The sequence below is a fragment of the Euleptes europaea genome, chromosome 3, assembly GCF_029931775.1.
Source record: "Euleptes europaea isolate rEulEur1 chromosome 3, rEulEur1.hap1, whole genome shotgun sequence".
NCBI classification, from domain to species: domain Eukaryota; kingdom Metazoa; phylum Chordata; class Lepidosauria; order Squamata; family Sphaerodactylidae; genus Euleptes; species Euleptes europaea.
In genome coordinates, this window is record NC_079314.1 from 64,009,529 (window position 1) to 64,035,589 (window position 26,061).

The following is a 26,061-nucleotide window of genomic DNA, read 5'->3' on the forward strand; positions in this document are numbered from 1 at the left end:
TCAACTTTGGAACAGGGTGGCTTCAACAGGATATTTATACCTCAATGAACCAAAATTGCAAGCAAGATATTTTCATCTTCTGTCCCAGAGCACTCTTCAAATGTACACTTCGGATCAACATTGCTGTTTGCCTTTCTCTGAAGTGGAGAGCTACCTCTGGTGTCAAAAGAAAGTATCCTCAGCAACCTGCAACACTTACATAAGTTCTTCTGAAACATACTTTATATGCATATTGCCTCTTTTTGCATAGTAAATAAGAAAGCTGACTTTACAGCACTTTCCACCACCACCAATTAAGAAAGTAAATTGAGATGTACCAAAACTCATCAGTTTTACAGATTTCCTGCTATAAGACATTAAATATCTGAATACTACTGTTTTAAACATCCCTATAGATTTCAGCTGTGGATTTCTTCTAGAACCTGAGCCACAGTATGAGGCGTATTGTTGCCTTGTGAGAGGTGGCAAGGGAAATTGATGTGTAATTTCCAGGACAGTTCTAGAGGAGATGAGAAGTTATTCACCATTACTCTCTGTAAACTTTCTGATATGTATAAATAGAACAAAGGCAGAACAATCTTGTGTTCACCTGATTCCCAATGGTATCCAAGGCTGCTAAAAGACTGAATAGAATCAAGATGGTGCAATTCCGATATCTGATGCAACAGAAAATCCAAATTGACAGGGGCCTAGAATATAAATGGTGTCAAACATGCTTGAACATTGCTCTGCAATGTTTACAACAGGGGTGGGGAACATCAGGCCCAGGGGCTGTTTAAGGCCAGTGAAAGCATTTGGTCTGGCTCTTTGTGGGTCCTGGCAGATCTCTAGCTCAGAAGGATCTAAGACTGGCAATCTGCCCTCTCCCACAGACAGGAATAGCCTCTATTCAAGGCAGATGTGAGTTTGTTTTGCCCAGAAAAGGAACCTCCCCCCCCCCCTTGCAGAAAAGAGTCATTAGCTATGGAGCTGCTAGGACTGCCCAAGAAATTGTGTTAACCCTTTCTCACCCCAGCCATGGAGAAACGTATTCCCTCTGTACTACAAGAGGGCTGGGGGCGGAAGTGGCAACAATGGAGGGTCTAAAGGGGGCAGGGCCAGAATGCACGGGGGGGAGTTCTTAGCCAGTGTGTCCTCATTTCATTCCTGCAGGCGGAGGTAGCAGGAGCCGGCTGTAGGATCCGGCCCTGACCATGCAGAACAGGAGCAACCCCTGCTGGTGGCTGGATGGCTACGCCCGGCTGGTGCAGCAGACCATCCTGTACCATCAGATGGGCAAGTGTGCCACTGGTTGGATGCCTGCCTGCTTGCCCATGTGCAGGGTGGGCAGTGTCATCTGGGGCAGCTGTTTGCTCGGGGCTTGGTCGGCTAATTTTTAAATTGATAATTTTGTATGGCCCGCAAATGATCTTATAAATATCCAAATGGCCCTTGGCGGAAAAAAGGTTCCCCACCCCTGGTTTACTACAAAAGCCAGGTTGAAGAAGAAAAATAGGTTATTAGAGTTAGAAGTTTTTATACAGTTTTTAGTTTTTGTACAGGGATTATCAAATGGCCATATATTTGAGGACATGAACTTTTTGCTGCCAAAAAAAGTGATAATTTTAATCATAAAATAGCTGAGTAGTTTGCTAGTGTTCAATATGGTAGACATGAGACCTATCCAAAATAATCTCTCTAGAAATCATTCTAAATTTACCATGTGATCCTAAGCAGAGGTATATTCTAAGTCCATTGGCTTCATTGGTCACTTAGAAGACCAATAGAAGGTAGGGGAAAGTTCCTTTTAGATGGCCTCGCTTTTGTATATTTTCAGTATTCACACTAACAAGAATACTCATAATCAGTGCAAAACATGGAATTCAGTGTTCCATTTATTATCTGGAGGAACTGGCACGATTGGATTCTAAGTACTGTAAATGATGTTTGTGGACTGAAACTTGCTAACGTCCCTCTTCCCACTGTAATTTACTGTGATTCCAGAAACACAACTCTTGGCTGCCGATGGAGCCTTGACAACAAAATGTAGTATAATTGGGGAGGGCACTTCAGTAGGAGGAATTGAAATTTTGCATGAGTGGAATTGTCCCTTGTGTGCACAGAAAGAGGTTTTAGGATCCATCGTTCTTGGAGGCCTTGGTATCTGCTGACAATAAAAAGTTGAGCTAATGAATTTATTTCCTTTGAGGTCTTTTCCATCAGCCTTTCTTTGTTTAACAATCTGATGACACAGTGGACTTGGACAGAATCAATCTTAAACAAATACTCTATTTGCATCCTTACATAGAAGCCTCTGATGCCAGAAATTTAGCCACAGCCAAAGCAATACCAGAATACCAGTATCTTTTTTTAAAAAATCATATAATTAGCCACATGTTTTCACTTGTCTGTCTTTCAGGCACCAAAGAACCCATAATCATTAAGACATTTATCCCATTAAGCAAAGGATAAAGTGGATTTCATGCATGGATGTGTTAAAGACAATCACTTTTTGGGTGCTGAAAATTATGGTACAATTTGATCATCCAAATAATTATTATGACTTTATAAGCCTTCATCTAGGTCCAGCCTTTCATTTCTAACATATATGAATGACCTGCCATCTCTGCATATCAGATCAGTAGGAGAGATTTATACAGATTATATGGTGATTTATTGTGGGCCTGTGAAGATCTGTTCTTGCAGCTGATGCCTTGAATTTAGGTATGAACAGTGTCAGTGATTTGCCTGAGTTAAATAATTTATCATGAGAAATAAAACAGAGACTCACAAACTGGGAGCTTTATTTTAAGTTAATTAACCTTATGAGAGGAGATCAGAAAACTACTCCATGCGCTGATCTCTGTAGCAAAAAAATTATTCAATAAGTTAAGGAATGGGGGACGGGAATTCAACAAACAGGAAAATGACTGAGCCTGACTTTATTGGTGAAATGGGTTCAGATGTGCTCCACCTACTTGGTTAACACTTAATGGGGGTTACCGCACTTTGTATTCCCAGCAATGTATTAAGAGTTTGAAAATGTTGTAAAAAAACATCGCTTTAAAAGGATTTTTGGATACCACGGCTTATAAATGGTTGGAAGACATCTTCACAGCTAAAGGGGCCAAACAAAGTGCGAACAGTATTCTTTATAACGTTTTCAAACTCTTAATACATCACTGGGAATACAAGTGCGATAACCCCTAACCCCTTATGTTTTTTGTTTGTTATTAGGGCTGTGCATTTGGCAAAGCCAAACTGAAACAAAACTGGCGGCATTTAAAGGGAGCCGAAAAATAGATCCTGAATAATGCCAATTTTTTCCAGCATTTTTCAGCTGCTTCAGCACTGTTGCCATTTAACTTTGTTTTTTTTTAAAGACTCCCTCTCCCCCCCTCTCTTCCTTTCTTCCTTACTTACCTAGGGCAGAACTCCACCTCCACCTGTGTGCTCCACATGGGGCTCGGAGGCAGCAGGCTGCACAGAGCTGCAAGTCAGGCTCGGCCCGGCCGGGCTCGGTGTGCCGCTCTGTGCTGATAGCTGCCACCTCCAGCCTTCACGTGTGGATCAGCGGCACCTCTGTGCCAGCTGCTGTCTCTGGTCTCCATGTGAGACTCGGTGGCAGCCACCGTGGTTCCTTCAGACAAGGTAAGTGAGGGGAGAGGGAGGGAAAGGGGTAAAATTCGGATTCAAGTCTAATGGAGCCAATTTTTTTGGGGGGGGGGATAGCCAGATATTCCCGATATGGGAGTTCAGGAATGTCTCAGTTTCCCAAGGAATGTCAGGTCCATTAGACCCAAATCTGAATTTTATCCCCCCAAAAATTGTACACCAATTTTTGTTATATCTAGAAGACAAAGAGTCTATTCCAAAATTTACTGAATGTGATTGCACAATTGCATTGCACTATTTGGGGATACTACAGACTTAATGGTAGAAAACTCATTAAATGTAAATTTGCCCCCAATTACATATTGAATGGGGCAAGAAAGTCTGATTTTTATAGCAAAAGTGGCATGTAGGACCACTTATTTCCTCTTAGCATTTTTTTCACCGCCAAGCTGATATCTACGGTATTAGAGATTGACTGGGAACAACGCCTAGGGGAACAGACTGTGAGGAACTGAGCCATGAGGACGAGTGAGTCTAAGCCCTGCCATCCACATGTCTCTTATGATTTAAAAAGAAAACTCTACTCATGCATTATACATGACTGGGGTTTAAGCAATTATATCTAACTTGGACATTGGTTGTAAATCCCTGTGACTTGTCTATTTTTAAACAAATAGTTGATAATTATTGTTGTTTTGAACCAGAAGAGCTCAAAAACACCATCTAGTAAATATTTGCTTCATCTTTCATCTTTCAGCCCATATTTTTTTATTCCCTATACCAAAATGGACAGATTTCAGATCTGCCAAAATTGAAAATGAACCATAGCCAGGAATTCTAATATTGAACAGTAAAACATCCTGGAGAATAGGACAGCTGCAATGATGTAATTTTGTATTCATGCATTTTTGTAAAAACATAACATAGACCTAGTTCCAGGAATCATCACACACAACAATGAACAACACATCTGGATATCTTTCCCTTTTCTCTTCTAATAAGATAGCCAGCACTATCCACTTTGAAAGTGTTGTATATCAATTTGAAAGGATGATAGTATCTTTCACACAATGTTCAAAAAGTGACAAGTTGCATTATTTATTATTTTGTTTTTAAACTTTATTCATCTGTATATCTTATTCTCAACCTGCTTTGCACCATTGAACAAAGCAAAAAATCTACACAACAGGGCCAGGTACAAAATGAGGAGATGTTTCTACAAATTTGGGATCCATGCAGGTTTGCAGAATAATCATAATTTTGTTAAAAGAATGGGATAATAGAAAACTATTTTTTTGTAAAAAAAAAAAAATCTAGCAAAATTACCTAGCTCTTTTGGATTGCATAGGCAATTGCAGGCAACAGTTTTCCTTGCTTAGAAAACCCAAAATTGCTGCAGTTTCATTTTGAAACCTGGAGTGAGTTGAGGGAGAGGAGTGTGCAGGCAAGAAAGTTAAGAAGCAAGATGGAGGAAGAAAGCAAAGGCAGAGACAGAAGAGAAATGGAGGAAAGAACAATGGAGAAAAAATAGAGAAAGGGTCCTTAAGTGGGGGAGAAGCAGGAAACATTGTGTGGGAGAAGGAAGGAGGGAAAGAGAAGTCCAGCTTTGTTATTACTCATCTTTATTTTCATTTTTGCTGGCTTTGTCATCCTTCTCTTCTCCTGTACTGTGCAAGTGGCCTGGGGGCCAGCCAGGCAGGGAAGAAGAGATTCTCTTTCCCTCCCACCTTTCTCAGTTCCACAGGCACTCTTCTGTCACATCCTTAACCGCCAGATCTTGGAGAAATGCAATCCCCCAGGTTACCTTGAGCCTCTTCCCACCTGTCTGCCCATGCCCACTTACCACAGGTCAGGCTGTGCCAGCCGAGGTAGCACCATGCGCTAAGTCTGCACCCACATAACACAGTAAATAGGTGAGAAAAACAAAAGAGCTTGGGTGTCAGTTTCTTCATATCTCCTGAGTCTCTTGCCCTCCTTGAATGTGGCAAACAAAAAAGATAGATGCCAGAATAACAAACAGAAAGGAATATTTATGCTTTTTCCTGTTTATTTTCCTTATAATAATAATTCCATTTTTAATAGCTTATAAACAGATGCACAGTGCTACCAGATCTAACAGCAGTGTCTATTCTTTCAGTGATAAATACATGTTGCCACAATATCATGACTACACTTACTGGTGTTAAATGTGACCTTTTCTTCAATAATCTTTTGCACAGATGTGGAGCAAATCCACAAGGACATTCATTGATGAAAGGGGCAAAAACATTTCAGGGTGTGGAACATCTTGCTGTATTTCATTAAACACATCATATGGAATTAGTACATTTGGGATATATTTTGATATTGCTGATAATTATTTTTATGCGATCTTATATTTTATTAATCTCCCTGATTGTATTTGAAATGTAAAAAATTGACCCACAAACAATCCCACAATAGAATGCTACTCAAATTAGATTACTGTTTTCACCTTGATTTGTAACATCTATGATTCACATGTAAAGAAAGGATGAGTGTGAACAAGAGGGGAACACCTGTGGTCCAGTACCTCTAAAGCTGGGTGCACATCACTGTATACCGTGAAATGTCTGTTCCTGTATTCATCTGCTACATAATCTTTTTATTTTAATTAAATCATTTTCCAAAGGTCCAGAACAGAAGCAGTAAGAGCTGAATTGAATATCTGGTTGGGATAAATCCATTGTGATGAACTATTTGTGCATGCAGTCAACACTGCCTTATCTAATTTTTTTTGGAGAAGCTTTAACTATAAGCACAACCTTCTCTAGGACAAGGCAAAGCGGTATGAATTTTGAACCATTTTGTAAACTCTGCATTTATAGCAAGAATTTTTTTCTGCTCCCATCTATCATTAATTATTGCATCTTTGAAGAAATATCTTTACTTAGACAGAATATGAAAAACATAATCAATAAAGAATAATTTTAGCTCTACTACTTGTGGCTAAAATCCTTTAAAAATATAGTCTGATAAAGTCTTGTCTTGGTTGGATATAATCGCTCAAATATAGACTGAAGGTTGGAGCCAGCCAGGTTTTTCGTTTGATCTCACCCAATTCCTCTCCATAATACAGCCCCAACCCCACATGGTTTTTGTACATGCCTATCCCATAATTCTCAGCATAGCCTTCCTGGGTGGTCAAAAATGATGTCTCTCACTTTTCAGCAGCAAAAAGCCTGTATCCTTTTTAAAGTTTTGAAAATGGGAGAATTATATTTCATTCTTTATTAGTTTTGCTTATGGCTTGTTTGCCTACAACTGAAACAGGATCAGAAAATTAAGTTCAAAATGTTTACACGTTTACCTGCATTGTAAGAAGTGTAATCTAAAACACCTGTTGCATGCAGGCAGGGACCAGGCAGTGGTGCTTGGCCTCTGACCCCACTCACAGCAATGGAGGTTCTAGGAAGAGCAGAGCCTGTCACTGGTTTTACTCTTCCCGGCAATGCTGGGCTGCACGAGTGCAGATGCAAGGTCAGCACTCTAAGCAGAGGAACAAGGTCACTCACCAGCACGAGTTCCTTGTCTTCAAGGTCTTAGCTAGGGCCTCCCAGGTCTCTTGGGAGCGCAGGTGCAGAAGCTGGAATCTGGAACCTAGACAGGAAAATACTACTCACGGAGCTTCCCAGTAGCGCATCGTCACAAGGAATCCCAGCACAGGCAGCAGTGCTGGTAGATACCAACAGAGTTGTTCCCACAAAGGATCTGGCTGGCAGCCCAGCTTTTATTGCTCTTCATCTGAGCTCTCTTCCAGGGCCAGCTGTTTTGTGTCACCTGCTGGTGTCAGTTCTTGTAAGCACTAATGGCCCTGTGCTGCTAAATGAGTGCTCCTTCGTCTCTCCCACATGTTGAGCTGAGCCTTTAATCTTTGCGGGCGACTAGCCTAGGAGATCCTGGGGGTAATAAGCTTCTCTGCTCTTTTCTCCCTGCCAATACGAACAGCCTTCTTCTGCAGATGCTGTCTTCACTGGCTCAGAGCTCAGATCCAGCCGCTCCAGTAAGTCTTCCACGGGTGCAGAACCCTGTTCTGCCACACCGTCGCCCTCCTCTGAGGAGAGGTCAGGCTGACTCACGACAACACCCAAAGATCCACAATTCTAAAGTTTCTAATTTTAACATTTGAATTAGAGTTGATTCAGACACCCAAGAATATGGAATACTCCTCATAGGACTTGAAAATGGAAATGGGATGTCACATTTGACATGTGGCACTTAGTTGGGCGGCTCAAATATAATGTGCAATGGGTTGTGCACACATTGCTCCCAAACTAGATCAACACAGAGCTGGATATTGTGCTATTTTCATCATCCATCTCCTGGACTTTCTGAGCTCTCTTCCAGGGCCAGCTGGAAACCCACCGGGTGAATGATTACTATAGTGCAATAACTAACAATGTAGGGAACCACTTTAGAATTAAACTTTGGCTGGGAATACTATTTTAGAGGGAGGAGAACTTCCCCCATTTCTCTTTCTCTCCCCTCCTAACTTTGAACTTCTCTTGCTGGTGGGGGACCATGAGACTCGCAACAGGGAAATCCTATTCTCCCCCTCAGTGCAGAGCCTGGGGTAGTTCCAGGCCTCAGCAAATGCCTCCAGGCCCATACACATAGGGCTGCCAACCTCCAGGTGGTGGCTGGAGACCTCCTGCTATTACAACTGATTTCCAGGTGACAGAGTTCAGTTCCCCTGGAGAAAATGGCCACTTTGGCAATTGGACTGTATGACAATGAAGTCCCTCCCCTCTACAAACCCTGCCATCCTCATGCTCCACCGGCAAAATCTCCAGGTATTTCCCAACTAGGAGCCAGCAACTCTATGGTCACAGCAGCTGCATTGTCTTTGAGCCGCTCCAGGCATGGAGTGGCTCCAGGCCTGGCCACTGCTGTGGTGCTGTCTGGGAGCTGCCCTGGGACCAGGCATGACAACACCCTCTGCCAAAGATTTCAGGACCAAGTCCAGACTCTTGATCCATTGGACCATTTTATGTCTGTATTGTCTTCCCATGTGGGCAGATTTATGGTGTCTAGCGCCATATTAGTAGTGGATAGGGGATTGGTAATATTACTGCTGATGTATTTGTGAGCACTTTCTTCTATTGTATAATTTAAGATCAATTCATGTTTTTACTTTTTTAAAGTAACGAAATCTGTGTACGCTTTACTAGAATAAATTTTTCTGGGCTTATTTTCTATGCTTGAGAGGTCACATTTTAAAGGTAAATAAGTGACCTTGGATAAAATATAACTCCAGGTTTTTAAAGATCTGTTTGGGTAAAATGAAGGTTATTAATCTCAGATATTTATTGTTATAATAATCTTAAGATTGTAGTGTACACTTCATGATGACTTTATAAAATGTGGGGACCGATCTTAATAAGATTCCACAAGGATTAATATCTCCACTAACCTTTCTTTTCAACAGATTTATGATTTCTTGTTAGATTATCGTTTGCAAATCTGTAAGATTTATATGAATACTATAATATTCAGCTCTAGGAAGGAAGATCTTGAGCAATGGTATCATAAATCTTGGTTGTTTGATTACTATTGGCCAGAAATAGTTGCTGATCAAGAGCTGCAAAATGTGTATGTTACCATTTGGGGAACAAGATTGTCACAACATCTATGAGAGTAAAATGAAAACCATCAATCAGACATGGTAGTAAGTGGTGATTATATTTGTTACCATTTAAGACTCAACAGTTTTTAATTAGAAGCTTGCTATACTTGACAGTTCCCTTTTAAGGCTATCAATCCAAATTTTGCTCCTAGTCACATGTAGAATATACCATTAAGAGAGCAATGTCATGCAACCCTGTCTGGGTCATACTGGCACCCCAGTAGTAGACTGGAGGGAATAGAGAGTGGTCAGAGGTGTTACAATATGTATGGCACCTGTATGTGTGTGTAAAGTGCCATCAAGTCACAGCTGCCTTATGATGACCTTGTAGGGTTTTACAGGCAAGAGACTGTTCAGAGGTGGTTTGCCTGCCTCTGTGTGGGCTGAGAGAGTTCTGAAAGAACTGTGACTGGTCCAAGATCACCTAACAGGTTTCATGTGGAGGAGTGGAGAATTAGTTATTAAAAGTTATTAAAACCCAGTATTCAAAAACACTTGCAAGTTCCTTACTGGAAACTTAGTCTGCAGGAGTGCAGGACCAAATTCCTAAGTGTATGGAAAGTAGGGTCCTACTTGTCAAGCAAGGGCTTGCTTGCAGTTCATCCATTTTGCACACAATTGAGTTTATCCTTAAAATGACTGATATTGGATACATTACTTGGTTTTTTGTGCCTGCCCAGTCAGCAGCATCATGAAGTAAACTTAAGAACTGATTGCAAAATTAGCTACATTGATGGTCAGCCACTGAATGTACACAGAGACATCTGAGTAGTAAGTTGCAATTAAAAAATTCAAATGGATTATTTTCATTTTAACTATGCATCCCTTTGCACAAATTAAAATTAAAAATCTCAAACTGATTCCCCCCCCCACACTTAACTATGTGTCAGTGGCAGACAGATAGCAGTGGTGGCTGTTGTGAGAAAGCAGTGTGCATACAAATTTGCTCAGACACATTCAAACAATTGTCTCCCTGTCACAACTGGCAAGTAGGACATGAGCAGAAGAGCAGCAAGTAATAAGAGGATGACTAGTTCAATTTAGCCATCATGGCTAATTGACCACTGATTAAAGGCATATAACATAGTGGTCACCACTATAGGCTGTGGTGATGGGTTCCACAAGTTAATAATACATTCTGTAAAAAGGAACTTCCTTTTGAAAACCCAAATCAAGCCAGTGTATTTGTGCAGAGGTATTTAATGCATTATTATTTCATCCGAATTTCCGATGGTCTACTGCATTTTTTCAGTAAGATGGACTTCTTTTGTCTCCTTTGGAACTCTGTGATGTTCACTGGCATTCTTATGATTATTTAATCTGATTTAATATAAATTTTAAATGCTAGTTTTAGAAGGAAATTTGATCCTCAGTTTTAATCTGTGCCACACCATATTTCCATCACCTGTGTGATGCTTGTGCTGCATATATACTGAAACAGTATGCACTGTTTGCTTTGATGACCGCCCCCTCCCCACATTCAAAGAATTGAGGGGAGGGGCGCATTTTGTCTGCGGGCGCGAAAGGAGAGCCAGTCCTCTTGCATCTTTGCCTGACGTGGGGAAGAGGGCGGGCCTGGGGGAAAGGGCTTAAGAGCGCCGGGGAGGAAATTTCCTCCCTCTTTTGGAAGCGGACGGAGCAGACATGCAGTCGGAGGAACAGAGGAACTCACACCCGGACACGTGGCTAAGTATCCGAGCGAGGGAGAAAGGCGGGGGGGGGGCATCCGCGTAGTACAGTCCTCCCAAGGGGGTGGCAAGCATCTGCTTGTGCACGGAGGGTATCAGCAGCTCCCGCTGTCCGCACGCTGCTTCGCTCCTTTTGTTTCCTCTGCTTTTAAGGGTCATATCCTTTGTCCTGTTTAGGAAGCCGGGTTGCGGACGGGCTGCCCGGCAACAGGGTCCTACTGCCCCCATTGTTAAGGGGCTGGTGGCTTAGCTTTTGTTTCTCACTCACGCACGTTTTAGAACAGAAACTTTTGTCGGCTGCAGCATCTGCTCCTGCTTCGCGCACGTTTTTGAAGCGGAAGCCCCTGCATTCCTTCTCTGACCCCTCAACCTCTGGCCTTACCAGCCATGGGATCAAGGAAAGGCACACAGCCCTCACAGGCCATAAGGTCTAAAAGGGCACGTAAGCCTACGCTGAAAGTGCTGGAGGGGCAGGCTGCTGGCCACGTGGCCCGGCACATCCAAGCCAGAAGCACGACCGCCCGGAAAGGGAAGCGGGGCGGTGCTTTTCAAGGAGTGAGTGGGGTGCAAGGAATCGTGGGGCAAGGGAGGCCGCCTGCTCGGGGTGGGGCCTCACCACAGGGGGCTCATGATTTAGAATCCATTTACCAGATTGTGTCCGTGATTGCAGGACGTATGGATGACATTGCAGGGCGTATGGATACGCTGGAGCAGGGGAATGCCAGTGAACCCAGGGAGGGCAGTGAGTCTGCCCCTGCACCAACAGGGGAGAGCTGCTCTCCACCCAGGCTCCCGGAATCAGGTGAGTCCCCAGTGCACACACAGTCACGGGCCACAACATCTACTGGGGAGTCTTTAGTTAATGAGCAGGCAATGGACTTGCCACCCCCTTACCAGTCAAATGAAGCACTGCCTGCCTTGGGGCCCACACAGTTCTCTGGGCGGGGGCGGCAGCCTTCTCGCCAGCCTGCTTCCACTGCCCAGGATCCAATGTCTGTGGTCAATCAGGTTTGGCAAGGACAGCAGGCCACTTGCCCCCGGGGGACGCTGGACGGGGGAGCCACAGGGCCCGCTACAGTGGCTGGGCAGCCTACTGCTGCAGCTACGCTTGGCCAGGGCCCTCAACCTCAGTTGATGGCACATGGGGAGATGGGGCTTCCTTTGGGATCCCACCTTCCCCAGGCCCTCACAGACAAAATACTTAGAGGGGAATATGTGGATATGTTTTCACTCCTGAATGGGGATGAGGAGCCAAAAGGGAGAGACAAGGAAGGGCATAGAGATGACGATAAGTGGCGGAGGAGGAAAGTGGACCGCACTTGGCCCAACTGGCTGGTAGGTTACCTTATCTACCAGGGGGTGATTGTGCGTGAACAGCAATCCAGGGCCTTGGCCTTGGTCAAGTATCTGGACATCATTAATCGTGCTTATAGCGAGTTCACGGGCCAGGCTTGGCTCCAGTACGATGAGAATTTCAGACTGCGAGCGGCTCGTAATCCGGCACTTGCTTGGGATGTCCCGCAGGGTGAATTGTGGATGCAGTGCATGATGCCTGCAAGGGCTGTGCAGGGTGAGAGGTCCCACAGCGGACACCTCATCGATCGCGCTCCGAGCTCTAGGCCCCCTGGGGGCCAGGCGGTTCAACCCCGCTTGCTCTGCTGGGATTTCAGTTCCACCGGCCGCTGTGATCATCGCCCCTGCAGATACAGACATGAATGCCCCATCTGTAGGGAACCCCACCCCGTCACTTCCTGCCCCAAGGGCCGACCCAATAGGCGGGGTCGAGGGGACCGGGGCTGGGGTCAGAAAGGAGGTGGGGGAACTGCCACAGGTGCTGCTCCAAAAGGCGCCCAGTCCAATTAAAGTTCTCGAACTCCGGCGCCTTTTAGCTGCCTACCCGAGGGACTTAGACGCACGGTATTTGCTGGATGGTTTTACATATGGTTTTCGGATCCCAGCGGTGGGCCCTAGGGCTCATAGCATGGCCAGGAACCTGAAGTCATTAACTGGGATGGAGGGTATAGTTAAAACGAAAATTGATAAGGAAGTCAAGGAAGGCAGAGTAGCAGGCCCGTTCAGTGACTTGCCCCTAAAAAACCTGCGTATTTCGCCACTGGGTATAGTCCCAAAGAAGGCTCCGGGGGAGTTTAGGCTGATACATCATCTATCATTCCCAAAGGGCGGATCGGTGAATGATGCCATTCCCCAGGAGCTTTGTTCGGTCAAATATTCATCCTTTGATAATGCAGTGCGTTTGATACGCAATTTTGGAGAGGGTGCACTGTTGGGGAAGTGCGACATTAAGTCTGCATTCCGCCTCCTCCCCGTCCATCCACTTGACTTCGATCTCCTAGGTTTCTCATTTCAAGGCAAATTCTATTTTGACAAGGCATTGCCTATGGGCTGTTCCATATCATGCGCAGCATTTGAGAAATTCAGCTCCATGCTGGAGTGGGCAGTTAGGGTGCTTTCTGGTCTATCAGGTGTAACACATTATCTAGATGACTTCCTTTTTGCCGGCCCCCCCCCCGATTCGCAGAAGTGTTTGGAGCTCATGCAGCGATTTCATACATTGTGCCAGGGGCTGGGAGTGCCCCTGGCCCACGAAAAGACTGAGGGCCCATCCACCAAACTGACCTATCTAGGTATCGAACTGGATACCGTGGGCCAGCTTTCGAGGCTGCCAGTCCAAAAGCTTACTGAGCTACGGGGCCTCGTGCTTAAGGCTAAGCGGGCAAGGAAAGTCACGCTGCATGAGCTCCAATCCTTGGTGGGACATTTGAATTTTGCATGCAGGGTAGTCACGCCGGGGCGTGCCTTTTTGCGTCGCCTCTGCCGGGCCATGGCCGGCGTGCGGGCCGCCCACCATAGGATACGGGTCACTTCTGCCATGCGGCAGGACCTTTGCATGTGGGCCCATTTTCTGGAAAGTTACAATGGGGTATCTTTCTGGAGGGAAGACCTTTTGCTCGAGGCAGAACTTCAGGTGCACTCTGATGCAGCGGGGGCCCATGGGTTTGGCGTTTACTTCCGGGGCAGGTGGTGTGCCGAGCGGTGGCCAGCAGAATGGAAGGCCAGTGACATAATACGGGACCTCACTTTCCTAGAATTTTTCCCAATGGTTGTGGCAGTTCACATCTGGCCGAGGCTCTAGCCAATCATTCAGTGCATTTCTGGTGTGACAATCAGGCTGTGGTCCACATCGTTAACACACTGTCCTCCCGCTCCCCTAGAGTCATGTCTTTGGTGCGGGCTTTTGTACTACAGTGCCTCAAATATAACATCCTCTTTTCAGCTCGCCATGTTCCTGGAATAACAAATAATTGCGCTGATGCACTATCCCGTTTTCAGATAGAGCGCTTCAGGAGCCTGGCCCCTCTAGCCCAGGAATCACCAGAGGAGATGCCCGTGGCACTGTGGAGTCTTGGAGGGGTGAGGCCTGGCGTGCCATAAACAACTCTTTGGCTCCGCGTACTCGGAATGGCTATGCCAGGAGTTTCCGGGCTTTTGAGGAGTTTAGGGGGAAGGAGCAGCTACAGCTGGCTTGGCCTATACCGGTGGACCACCTCATGCAGTACTGCGTCCAGCTGCACGACACAGGGTACACGGTTTCCACTATATCTGGCCGCCTGTCAGCTTTGGCATTCTACGCAAAGGCAGCCGGGAAGGCAGACACGACAGGCGACTTTAGGGTGCGGAGGATGCTAGAGGGGTGGGCCAGAGAAAAGCCAAGGAAGCCAGATGCCAGGGCCCCTGTGTCCCCTGAGTTGCTAGCAGGCCTGTCGCTGGGCCTAGAAGCGCACTGCGCCTCAGCTTTCGAGGTCAAACTGTATCGTGCAACTGCCCTCCTGGCCTTCTTTGGGGCCCTGCGGATTAGTGAAATGTTAGTGTGGTCCAAGTGGGATCGATCAGGCAGGGCACTGCATATGCGGGATGTTTCCGTAACGGCCACGGGTTTGGCGGTCACGCTCCGAGCATCTAAGACTGATCAGAAGGGTAAGGGAGTGGTATTTCAATTGTACCCCTGTGCATCAGTGGCCATTTGCCCCGTGCAAGCCGTGCAGAGCTATGTTGCAACACGGGGACAGGGATCTGGGCCTTTTTTCCAGCATGCCGATGGCAAGCCACTTACTAGGTACCAGTTCTGGGCGGTGGTGAAGAGAGTTTTAGCCAGCCTGGGAGCCCCCCCTCACCTTTTTGGTACTCACTCATTTCGCATTGGGGCTGCCTCCACAGCGGCCACTCTGGGACATGGGGATGAAATGGTTAAGGCAGTTGGCAGGTGGCGATCAGCAGCCTTCAGGTCTTATGTCAGGCCTTTGGTCGCGGTGGCACAGCTACAAGGAGTGGGTCCGGGGCAGGGATCCTCTTTGCCGGCACACTGACATTTTGTCTTTACAGGCTGCCAGCGCAGGAGGAGGCGGGTGCTCATCTGTGGCCACAGCATTATCTTTTGGGCTAGCCGCAGGGCAGCCACAGGGGGTTTCGGCACGCAGCTGGGTTTAAGCGAAACGATGCTGATTGCATGGCTGGGCAGAAGGGGCATGCAGTGGGAACAGTTACTGCCAACCCTCCACGATCACCTGAAGGCGTCTCACCCACCTCAAGTAATCGTCATCCACTTGGGCGAGAATGACATGGGAAAGCGGCCTGGAAAGTCTATTGTTTTGCAAGCCCTGGCGGATTTTGAGCACCTGAGGGCCCTGGTGCCCGGCGTACGGTTGGTTTGGTCAGACATGCTCCAGAGACGGGTCTGGAAGGGCGCATTGGCCCCAGGGCACCTGGAAAGGGCTCGGGCAAAGGTGAATGGTGAAATACGGCGTGCAGTAGTCTCGGGGGATGGCTTGCATATTGCGCATCCAGAAATCAAGCATTGCTTTCCACACCTATACAGACCTGATGGGGTCCATCTTTCAGATGCAGGCTATGACATCTTCTTGAGGGATCTGCAGCGGGGCCTCCTGGCAGCCTAGAGGGCAAGTGGGGGCTGGGGGCGGACCAAGCATTGGGCTGATCCGCCCCCGTGGCGGGAGCAGTGCGGGAGAAAGGTGGCTTCATGGTTCATTTTACAACTCCGGTGAGCACCCTGAGGCATCACTTGGGAAGATGAAGGAGTAACCCTCAAACCAGGACTGGGGCCTCGGTGCCTGGCAGGGAACTGGGACAGGAACTCCTTGAGGGGTGCCGCTATCCTTTACCTATAGACCTCGCGGCTAGGGTGGATTGGACGCGGCACACCTCCCTCGAGCACTAAAAAGGCTTGGCAAGGAAGAGCGGGAGCCGTACCACATGTGACGGCTCGGAGCTCAGAGCCAGGGTGGGTCTCGCCCTTAGAGCGGGGATGCAAAGCAAGAGGAGGCCTGACTCTTCAGCATCCCCACAATGGCCCGCACTGCAGTCAGTTATTGGGGATATTTTGGTTTTGTGCGCTGCAGATCCCTATTGAATGATTAAATAAAGTTGGCCCTTTTATTATCCCAGCTCTGGTGTCGGCTCACATTATTTACGCATCCGCGGACAAGACCGCCCCCTCCCCACATTCAAAGAATTGAGGGGAGGGGCGCATTTTGTCTGCGGGCGCGAAAGGAGAGCCAGTCCTCTTGCATCTTTGCCTGACGTGGGGAAGAGGGCGGGCCTGGGGGAAAGGGCTTAAGAGCGCCGGGGAGGAAATTTCCTCCCTCTTTTGGAAGCGGACGGAGCAGACATCCCACCCTCCCTTTCCGTGTTTCAGAGTAGGCGTAAGCTGGTCGCCCGTCTGGGGGCCGGGTAGGAATTTTTTACCCCCCAGGCACCATTGGCAACTAGCCGAAGGGGTTTTTTCGCCTACCCTGCTCTGAAAGTGGTAGGTAGCATGCGGGAGCAGTGCGGGAGAAAGGTGGCTTCATGGTTCATTTTACAACTCCGGTGAGCACCCTGAGGCATCACTTGGGAAGATGAAGGAGTAACCCTCAAACCAGGACTGGGGCCTCGGTGCCTGGCAGGGAACTGGGACAGGAACTCCTTGAGGGGTGCCGCTATCCTTTACCTATAGACCTCGCGGCTAGGGTGGATTGGACGCGGCACACCTCCCTCGAGCACTAAAAAGGCTTGGCAAGGAAGAGCGGGAGCCGTACCACATGTGACGGCTCGGAGCTCAGAGCCAGGGTGGGTCTCGCCCTTAGAGCGGGGATGCAAAGCAAGAGGAGGCCTGACTCTTCAGCATCCCCACAATGGCCCGCACTGCAGTCAGTTATTGGGGATATTTTGGTTTTGTGCGCTGCAGATCCCTATTGAATGATTAAATAAAGTTGGCCCTTTTATTATCCCAGCTCTGGTGTCGGCTCACATTATTTACGCATCCGCGGACAAATGACTGGTGGCAGTGATGTAGAGAATTTAAGGCAGAGGGGAGAAGAGAGAGCAGTGCACCATGTTGGAAATCATGGAAGAAAGGTGGGAAATAAACAAGATCAATAAAGAAATTGAAAAGTACGTGTGATTTGCAAGGGCAGGTTTGGGTCCCAAAGAAAACAAACTCCTATATTAGATTGATAACCACATAGATAATGTGTGTATTAGCCTTAAAAAGAGGCATCTTTCTTCATATCGTTTACTAAGAGATGAACATTTCTTTTCACTTTCACTATTATGGCAAATATTGATTGTGGGCACTCAGCAAAGGCAACCATTCTCCTCAGCTCTCCAGAGCTTTTTTTTTAAAAAAAATCACTTATTTTCCTCAGCTCTACTTTGCAGCAGGCTTTTGCAAGAAGCTTTTCTTTTATCAGGTCCTCTTTTTCTCCCATGGCTACTTTAATTTGCTATACAAAGTAAGAAAAGTCTGGTGACCTTCCCATTGAAAAAGAATGACATGACCTAAATTGCTTTCATTGTCAATAGTGAGCAATGTTTTGGCAACAAATCCTTGCCACTGTCTAAATAAAACCATTCTGTCTGGAATCTGTCATTGTACCCCTTTTTGTTTCCAAACTCACAGCAGCAGGATATTTTAAAATGTCAAATAAGATGATCTGATGGGAAAAGATCAACAGCAAGTTAAGTACTCTAGGACAGGATATTCTGAGTCACTACAGTTGGATGTCCCCAGTTACTTTCACTGCTCTTAAAGTTCTGTTTCTTTAAATAAACACAATTGTTTCAATTACATGGTTTTAAAAGAGAGGGAGACCAAGATAATGGGCAGACACAGAGAATCGTGAGCACAGCTCTGCCTGTAGAATGAATCTTGACCACCTGCTGTAATCCCTCAAAAGTTTTTTTCTGAGAGTCAAAGATCCAGCAGGATGGAATGGCATGGAATACTCTCTGAACAGAACTTTAGATGGAATGGAACCCATAATCTTGTTACATTACTAGAAACATGTGTAAATACAAACTTTGAAGGTAAATAATGGTAATACTTTTACATTGTAATCTTGTTACATTACTAGAAACATGTGTAAATACAAACTTTGAAGGTAAATAAATGGTAATAGGTATAAAACCTATTGAAATACTTCAAAAATGTCTAAACTGTTGCCAAAGTCCTCTCTCTACATTGTCTGAATATGTCATACAACCAGCCTAGTTCTCACAGTTTAAAAATTTCAATAAGAAGCTAAAGGGAAGCAAGATTACAGATTAAATCCTGGCCTGAAATGGCTTCTTACTTCTGTTGTAAAATATACATTGTAATGACAGACCTCTGTAGTTGGGAGATCTGTTGTGATTCCTGGAGAGCTGCTGCAACCACTGCTGCTGTGGCAGGGAGGGGGGAGGAAGCAGGTGGGAGGCTGGGAGGGTGATGGGAGGCAGAAAGAGAGAAAAAGAGTGATGAGATGGGGGCAGAAACGGAGAAAGAGTGATGGGTTGGGGGCAGAAATGGAGATAGTGACAGGCATCAAGGAGAAAAAGAGTAAGCAAAGGGGTGACAGGATGGAGAAAGCGTGAGAGACCGAGGGAAGCTGGGGGGGGGGGAAGGAGGAAGCAAAGGTGGGGGGAATGGGCTAGTTGCTCCCATAAGTTTCTTGCAGGTCCCCAATTGTTCATCATCATGTTGTCATAAACATTCAACTTTGTGGCTCCAAAATGAGTTTCCGGCTGTGCAACACAAATGCTGAGAAGGAACAGAAGGAGGCGGAATTGGATAGCATTCAAAATAATCCCATGGTTCTTGGGAACAAAGGCCTCAAAGCAAAACCTCCAGAACCTCAAGACAGAAATGATTCTCTCCTTTCCCATAGCCAACCGTTAATGAGGATTTCTCAGTAATTAATCAAGGACTATTCCATTATAGAAGAACTGGCCACCTTAAAACTCTAGCCTTAGAAAGGACTGAAGTTTACATCAGCATTTCCCACTAAAAGTTTCTTTGCTCAAAGAGAAGTAATCTGGGCTATGTAATTTCCTGGCAAAAAACCCAGCTCAGCACGTTAACTTCTGACACACCTCTTCCTCACCTGGAGACTTCCTCATCTCTCCTTATTTGGAAATATTCTCAGTACCCTCCTCACTTCTAACTAACAAAGGATAATACCTGTTAGCACACCTGGATTCTGCCTCGTTTTCATCAACCCTTAGGAAAAAAAGAATGTCTGCTTCTCTGAGGCCAGAATTGGTCCTCAAATCAAGCTCAGGATGTTTGGCTTGTGGGGTGTTCATGTTTTGACAAGGAAAGCTTGAACACCAGATACTTCAGATCACATCCCGATCACCAGTCATGATTGGGCAGTTGATTTTTTGATGATCAGTCTGATGGCTCATGAGTCATGACCTGTTTGGGACAGATTGTGTTGCTGTACTCCTTCTTACACAGAACAACACAGCATGATCCACTCTTATGTATACCAGTGCACTCTTTCCCCCGCACAGTCATTGCTGCTTACTGCTTCTCTCCACAGCTGAAAACTCTCAAATCAATCATCAAGCATATAAACTGCTGGCAAATCAAAACTATGTTGTTGTTGTTGCTTTGAGCCATCCCATTCTCAAGCAACTAAATGCTAGCAAGCACCAATGGGCAGCTGCAAATGAGTCTGCAAGTCATTCCAGTCATTTGCTGCAGAACTGAGCAAATCTGGGAATCAGCTCACCTTGATCGCAGCCATCAAACCAAGTCAATTTGACTGCTGAATTTATTCACTTCTGACTTGTCACATATACCCTGAGAGGGGTGCCTTGACATACTTAGGACTGCCATGGAAGTGTCTGTGTTCCCCTTCACTTGCATGTGATGACAAGTGCACTCTATGTGGCTCCAAACCACCTCATTTTGTGTAGCCATGGGGTAGCCGCCCTGATGTACCTGAGCATCTCTTTTGCATTCTTCTTGTTGATTATTGGCAACTCAGACACTTGGGGTCCTGCCCAGGGAATGAACCTGCTCAGGTAGGTAGTAATGAGACCCCACTTCACATTACTACACACTTCACATTGGGGGAGGGGCTGTGGCTCAATGGTAGAGCATCTGCTTGGAATGCATAAGGTCCCAGGTTCAATCCTTGGCATCTCCAATTAAAGGGACTAGGCAAGTAGGTGATGTGAAAGACCTCTGCCTGAGACCCTGGAGAGCCACTGCTGATCTGAGTAAACAATACTGACTTTGATGGACCAAGGGTTTGATTCAGTATAAGGCAGCTTCATGTGTTCATGTGTTCATCTTGCTCTAACTCTTTTAGTCTCTTCCTTTCCCTTTCTTGAAACACATTGATTCATGTGTGTTGATGCTTGGAATATTTGAATCTTAACATAGGTAGGTGAGTTGGTATACTTGTTGTATGTCTGATATTATTGTGACTGCATGAGTATGCTAATTATTTCCTGAATAAACCTTCCTCTGGCTTCATCATATTCAAAATCTCAATACTTCTTCCACTCTTGCTTTAGGAGTCTTGTCACTTTGTGAAATGATCCCATTGTTGTTGCTTGCTTTGGTCATTAGGCACACAGTTGGCTAGGAAACTAATCCAGCAGCTCCTAGGAATGAGGAATGATGGAAGGATGGCTTTCTTCCATACACTCACCCTTGTGTGATTTGGGAGTGAATTGGAAATGGCCTCCATTCAGATGGACACAAATAGTAACAATGGTGATTGAAAAAAAGCATTCTCTTTAGCAGAAGCCTGAAATATTCATGAAGAAAATACCATTTCCTTTCATTGTATACATATAAGCATAAAGTATAAGTCATAGAATATCAACCATTCTGCTGAAAGTTAACTTTATTTTCAAATAAAATGCCCCCAGTATGTCAATATGAATGCTAAAACCAAACATATGCAACAGGGAAAGGGTCTTTTTAAACCTTGTTTTAAAATAGCCATTTCTGGTAGCAGAAGGATAAATACTTTAGACACTAAAGATGTTCTTTTTATAGTACTTTAAAGATCTGATGATATGGTCTTCTGTACCAAATAATGGGTTTTAGGTGTGAGTTCTATAGATTAGTGGACAAGAGGATGAGACAAAATCTACTCTGGTGCACAATATGTTGCCACAGAATTGTTACTAAGCTGATTCAGGACATAGTACGACAGCAACAGCCAAGCTGTTCTCTCTACATATGTATCCAAAATGATTGGTGGGTCATTATCACTACTACAATGATTTCCCCAAAGCCTCCTATTGAATCTGAAATCATGTATTATTTTTTTCAGGTCTACAGCAGTTTGCAATTTATAATGGCTTCCTCTTTTCATTAAGGCAGGATAAGGAGAAGTGATAATGACTTGCCCAAGGCCATCCAGGGAGCCTTAATTTGAGTAGGTGTTTGACCCTGGGTTTTCTGCATCTCATTCCAGTTCTCAGTCGTCTGTGGATCAGTTCACTAGGATTTGAATGGAGATATATTTCAAGGTGAGAAAACACCAGCATGTTAAAGAGTATCGGCTTTCTGACGTAGCCACAGCTGACACAAAAGATACCTGTTTTCCAGAAATATATCTGCTTTGGAGTATGTGAATGTGGTTGTACCTTATACATCTCTTTACAACGTGATTGACATTTATGTATTTAAACTAAAAGATTAAAATGACAAGCATTCCCTATATTTGGCAAATATATATATATATTTACTTCTTTAATAAGACATTCTCTTGCCCTGTAGCGCAAATGGCTACTGTACATGTTCAAGGCTGCTCACATGAACACATGAATCTGTCTTATACAGTGTTAGACTATTGGTCTATGAAGGTCAGTATTATTTACTCTGACTAACATCTAGTATCTGTTCTCCAGGGTGTCATGAAGAAGTCTTTCACATCACATACTAACTGATATTTTTAACTGGAGATGCTAAGAACTGATACTGGGATCTTCTGCACACAAATCAGGTGCTCCGTGGCACCTCATTGATTGTGCTATGCTGGAGGTGAACTACAACAGGAAACAAGGAGGTGATCCAATCAGGAACTTGACTCCCATATATGAGAAGGAGTCTGAACAAGTTAAATTGGCCTGGTGATTATGCTGATGTTCTAGTCACATTGGATTTCTAATGAGACTTCAGCAGCTGACATCTAATGTACATGTAATGTACTTGATTGAAAAGTACCTACCGTATTTTTCGCTCCATTAGACGCACCTGACCATAAGACGCCCCCCCCCCCAGCTGGCCGTCGGGGCGGGGAAAGCCGGCTTGCGCTGGAACGACGCGAGCTGGCTCTGTGCTCCCTGCCCGCCTCCCAGCTGGGAGGCGGGCGAGGCACACAGAGCCAGCTCGCGCCATTCCAGCGCACCCAGCCGGCTTGGTGCGCTGGAACAATGCGAGCCGTCTCTGTGCGCCCCGACGGCCAGCTGGGAGGCAGGCGGGGCGCACAGAGCTGGCTGGGCGTGCTGGAACAGCCCGAGCCGGCTTTCCCCGCCCGCCTCCCAGCACGCCCAGCCGGCTCTGTGTGCACATTTACTCCATAAGACACAAAGACATTTCCCCTCACTTTTGAGGGGGGGGGAAAGTGTGTTTTATGGAGCGAAAAATACGGTACTTACCTATTTGATTGGAAACATCTAAAAGACGTGCTTTTGGCTAATTAATTTATTTGTACACAATATTAGTGTGATTCCCTCCCCAGAGATGCAGGCTCTTCTGAAATAATAGGGTTAATTCCAGACTCACAGCTCATTCCTGAGGCTGGGGCTGAATGGGCTTAGGAGGTGACCAGCCCCCTACCCCAGCATCTGTGCCACTTGTGCCATGCAAACTGACATGGATGTCGATGTAGTGCCACTTGTGGCAGCCCCCTTGGACTCCGGCTTGGCATCCTGCTGGTGTCCGGCTTGGCATCCTGGGAGGTGTCCCTGGAGCATTCCAGGGGGGATCTGCCAGTAGGCAGCCTCCTATCCCCTTTCAGCCCAGGAATGCCCCCTTCAGAAACAGCGGTGCTGCATCAGCTTTTTGTTGGCACAGCATTGTTGTTTTCATTGGGGCTATTTTCTCCATTTTGGCATTTTTTGTTTTTTAAAAGGGTTTTTTCCCCACTGCAGCAGCTGTGAATCCTCTTTGGAGGCACTATAGTGGTGCCTTGGCCATGCCGTTCCCTGTCACTGCAGGGCTCAGGAATGAGCCGTAAATTGTCAGTTTCCACCAATTCCCCTGTCCCACTGTAGATCCTCCTCATCTCATTCCACAGGGTCCCCCATCCACCAGGAACAGCATTTTGGTAAATGGACTGTAGTGGGAAGAGGGGTTGAGAAAGTTCTATTCTGCTGTTAGAAATTTTTAGTCTGATCCAACTCACAGAGAGGAAACAGAAATACAACAGATATATGGCAAGCTCCAAATTTAATATTTCTTTTTAATATTATCCTTGGAAAGAAGAATTTTGACCTTACTGGGCCACATTGTACTTTACAGTCAGCTGTGTCTTCAAAAGAAACCATCAAGAAAGACATGCTGCCTTGATGAAATGCTTTATTGCTGCTTCAGTACTGGTATAACACATCTTCCTGACTCATGATGTCTCTTGTAGTGACAATACTTTTCGTTCAAAACAACTTGCATGCACTCTAACATTCAAAGGTAAGAAGGAAGCACCTTAAGTCATTTTAAATATCGAGGTGTCTTGCCCAGACTATTTTGTATGCTCCAAACAAATGTCTAAGTACTGGAGGGATAGACTTGTGCATCAATCAAATGTAACATGGCAGTGAAAATAGGTCAAGGAGTCCTAATTATCCTAAAGTACAATATAAGCCAAAGCAGCTGTTAACTCTGAAGAGAACATCTTGGCATCATTTTTTGATTTGTGTTCTGAAAAAAAAAAAGCTTTGTTTTTTCTCCTCTCACTTTTTTTTAAAAATAACATATAAATGAAAAGTACATCAGTGGTGTTCTTTAAAACTCATGTAGTGAAGACTTTTCCATCCTTTCCAAAAAGAAAATGAATAAATTTTATATCCTTTTAAAAATTATTTCCAGTTGCTGGGCTGGGGTCCACCAGTATTCTCATGGGAATCTCATTGCCCCAATTGTTGGCAATAAGTACTACCAGAAACACTACAGAACAAACTATCTTAATGATCACCTAGACTGAAGAAGTCATCAGATAACTCCCACACATGATCATGATGGAAAATGAACCACAGAAATTATGGATCTTGTGCTTTTCAGTCCTGTGGAACAATAGAGAGCGAGGCGTCCAAAGATCTGGATATATGAAGTACCCAGCATGTTGAGTGCAGAAACCTGGTTGCTAGGGCCAAACACCTTACTCCCTGTACCACAGTAATTGTGAGCTGAGCAGTCCAGGTCTGATGAGTCACATTGCCATCTTGCAAATGGCCACTCCAGGAATTGACATTTGGGCCAAGTAGGGTTGTCAGGTCCCTCTTTGCTACTGCCAGGAGGTTTTTGGGATGGAGCCTAAGAAGGGCAGGGTTTGGGTAGGGAAGGATTTCAATGCCATAGAGTCCAATTGCCAAAGTGGCCATTTTCTCCAGGTGAACTGAGCTCTATCAGCTGGATATCAGTTGTAATAACAGGAGATTGCCAGCTAGTACCTGGAGGTTGGCAACCTTAGGGCCAGGCCAGCAAGACCATGTGACTGAAGAAGTCAGAACTCAGCTGAACTGGGACTGAATTAGTTCCCCAGTAACAGTAACATTTGTACCTTATGAGGTCTGCATTGCCTGCCTCTCCACGGCCATGGGCTTCCTGCCTTGGGCTCCCTGGACCTGCTACTTGATGTGTTGGGCTACAACCCTCTTCCCTCACTTGATTATAATGGTGCCTCTTGCTTCTGGCCCTGCTCTGACTCACTCTTCTGACCAGAATGTGCAGTGTTATGACTCTCTCCTGGCCCTTTCCTTTAGTCTATATTTGGAGATATTTTGAAGATCTTGTGAATTCTGTAAGTAGATATGATCTTATCAGAGCTTTAAAACACAGATTCTTTCAATTTGGCACTAATGGCATCAAAAAGCATTTTTCCCATTCACTTCTCAAGAGGCTTCCTTTGATCTCATACCCAGTGTGACCAGGCAGCATCTGAAAAAATAAATTCCATTAAAAGTCTGGATATAAAATCAACTAAGAGCATCCTATGCAAGATATTGGATTTCAGTGAATTCTCAAAAAGTGGTCAATAACTAAAGGGTTTTATCTTTTTCAGTTATTTTATGCTCTGCTTCTAGCATAAAGATTGTTTATGGATATTTTTAGGTTGCTCGATATTTGTTTATGAACAACAGTAGCTATTGATCACAAAATGCTTCACATTCCAATTAGCAAAACAAGTAAATTTGAAAAAGGGGAAATAGTAATGATGCTTGTCTGTCAACAGAAGTTCTGCAGCTATGGAAACAGGGACAGTTTGAAGCCAGACAAAAGCATATAATGAGGAAGGACTCTGTTCCCAATTGCAGGGCAAGCAGCAGAGACCAAAACAAAAAAAGTTTTTCTTTTCTTTTTCCATACATGGAAAGAGAGGAGATGGGAGGGGTGAGGTACAAGTGCGTGCACTGACAATGGGGCCAATCTGGGATCCTGGAAATAACTCTAAATAAGGTTTAAAAAAGAGGGGGTGTTATTGACAGACTCTACCTAAGTAAAGAGGTGGGTTTGGTGGACATTTCAAGCTGCCCACTGTGGGAAGACCATGGTCTAAAACGCCCGGTCACTTATTCCGGTTTCTGCCCAGTTTCCTCCCCGTTCCAGCCAGG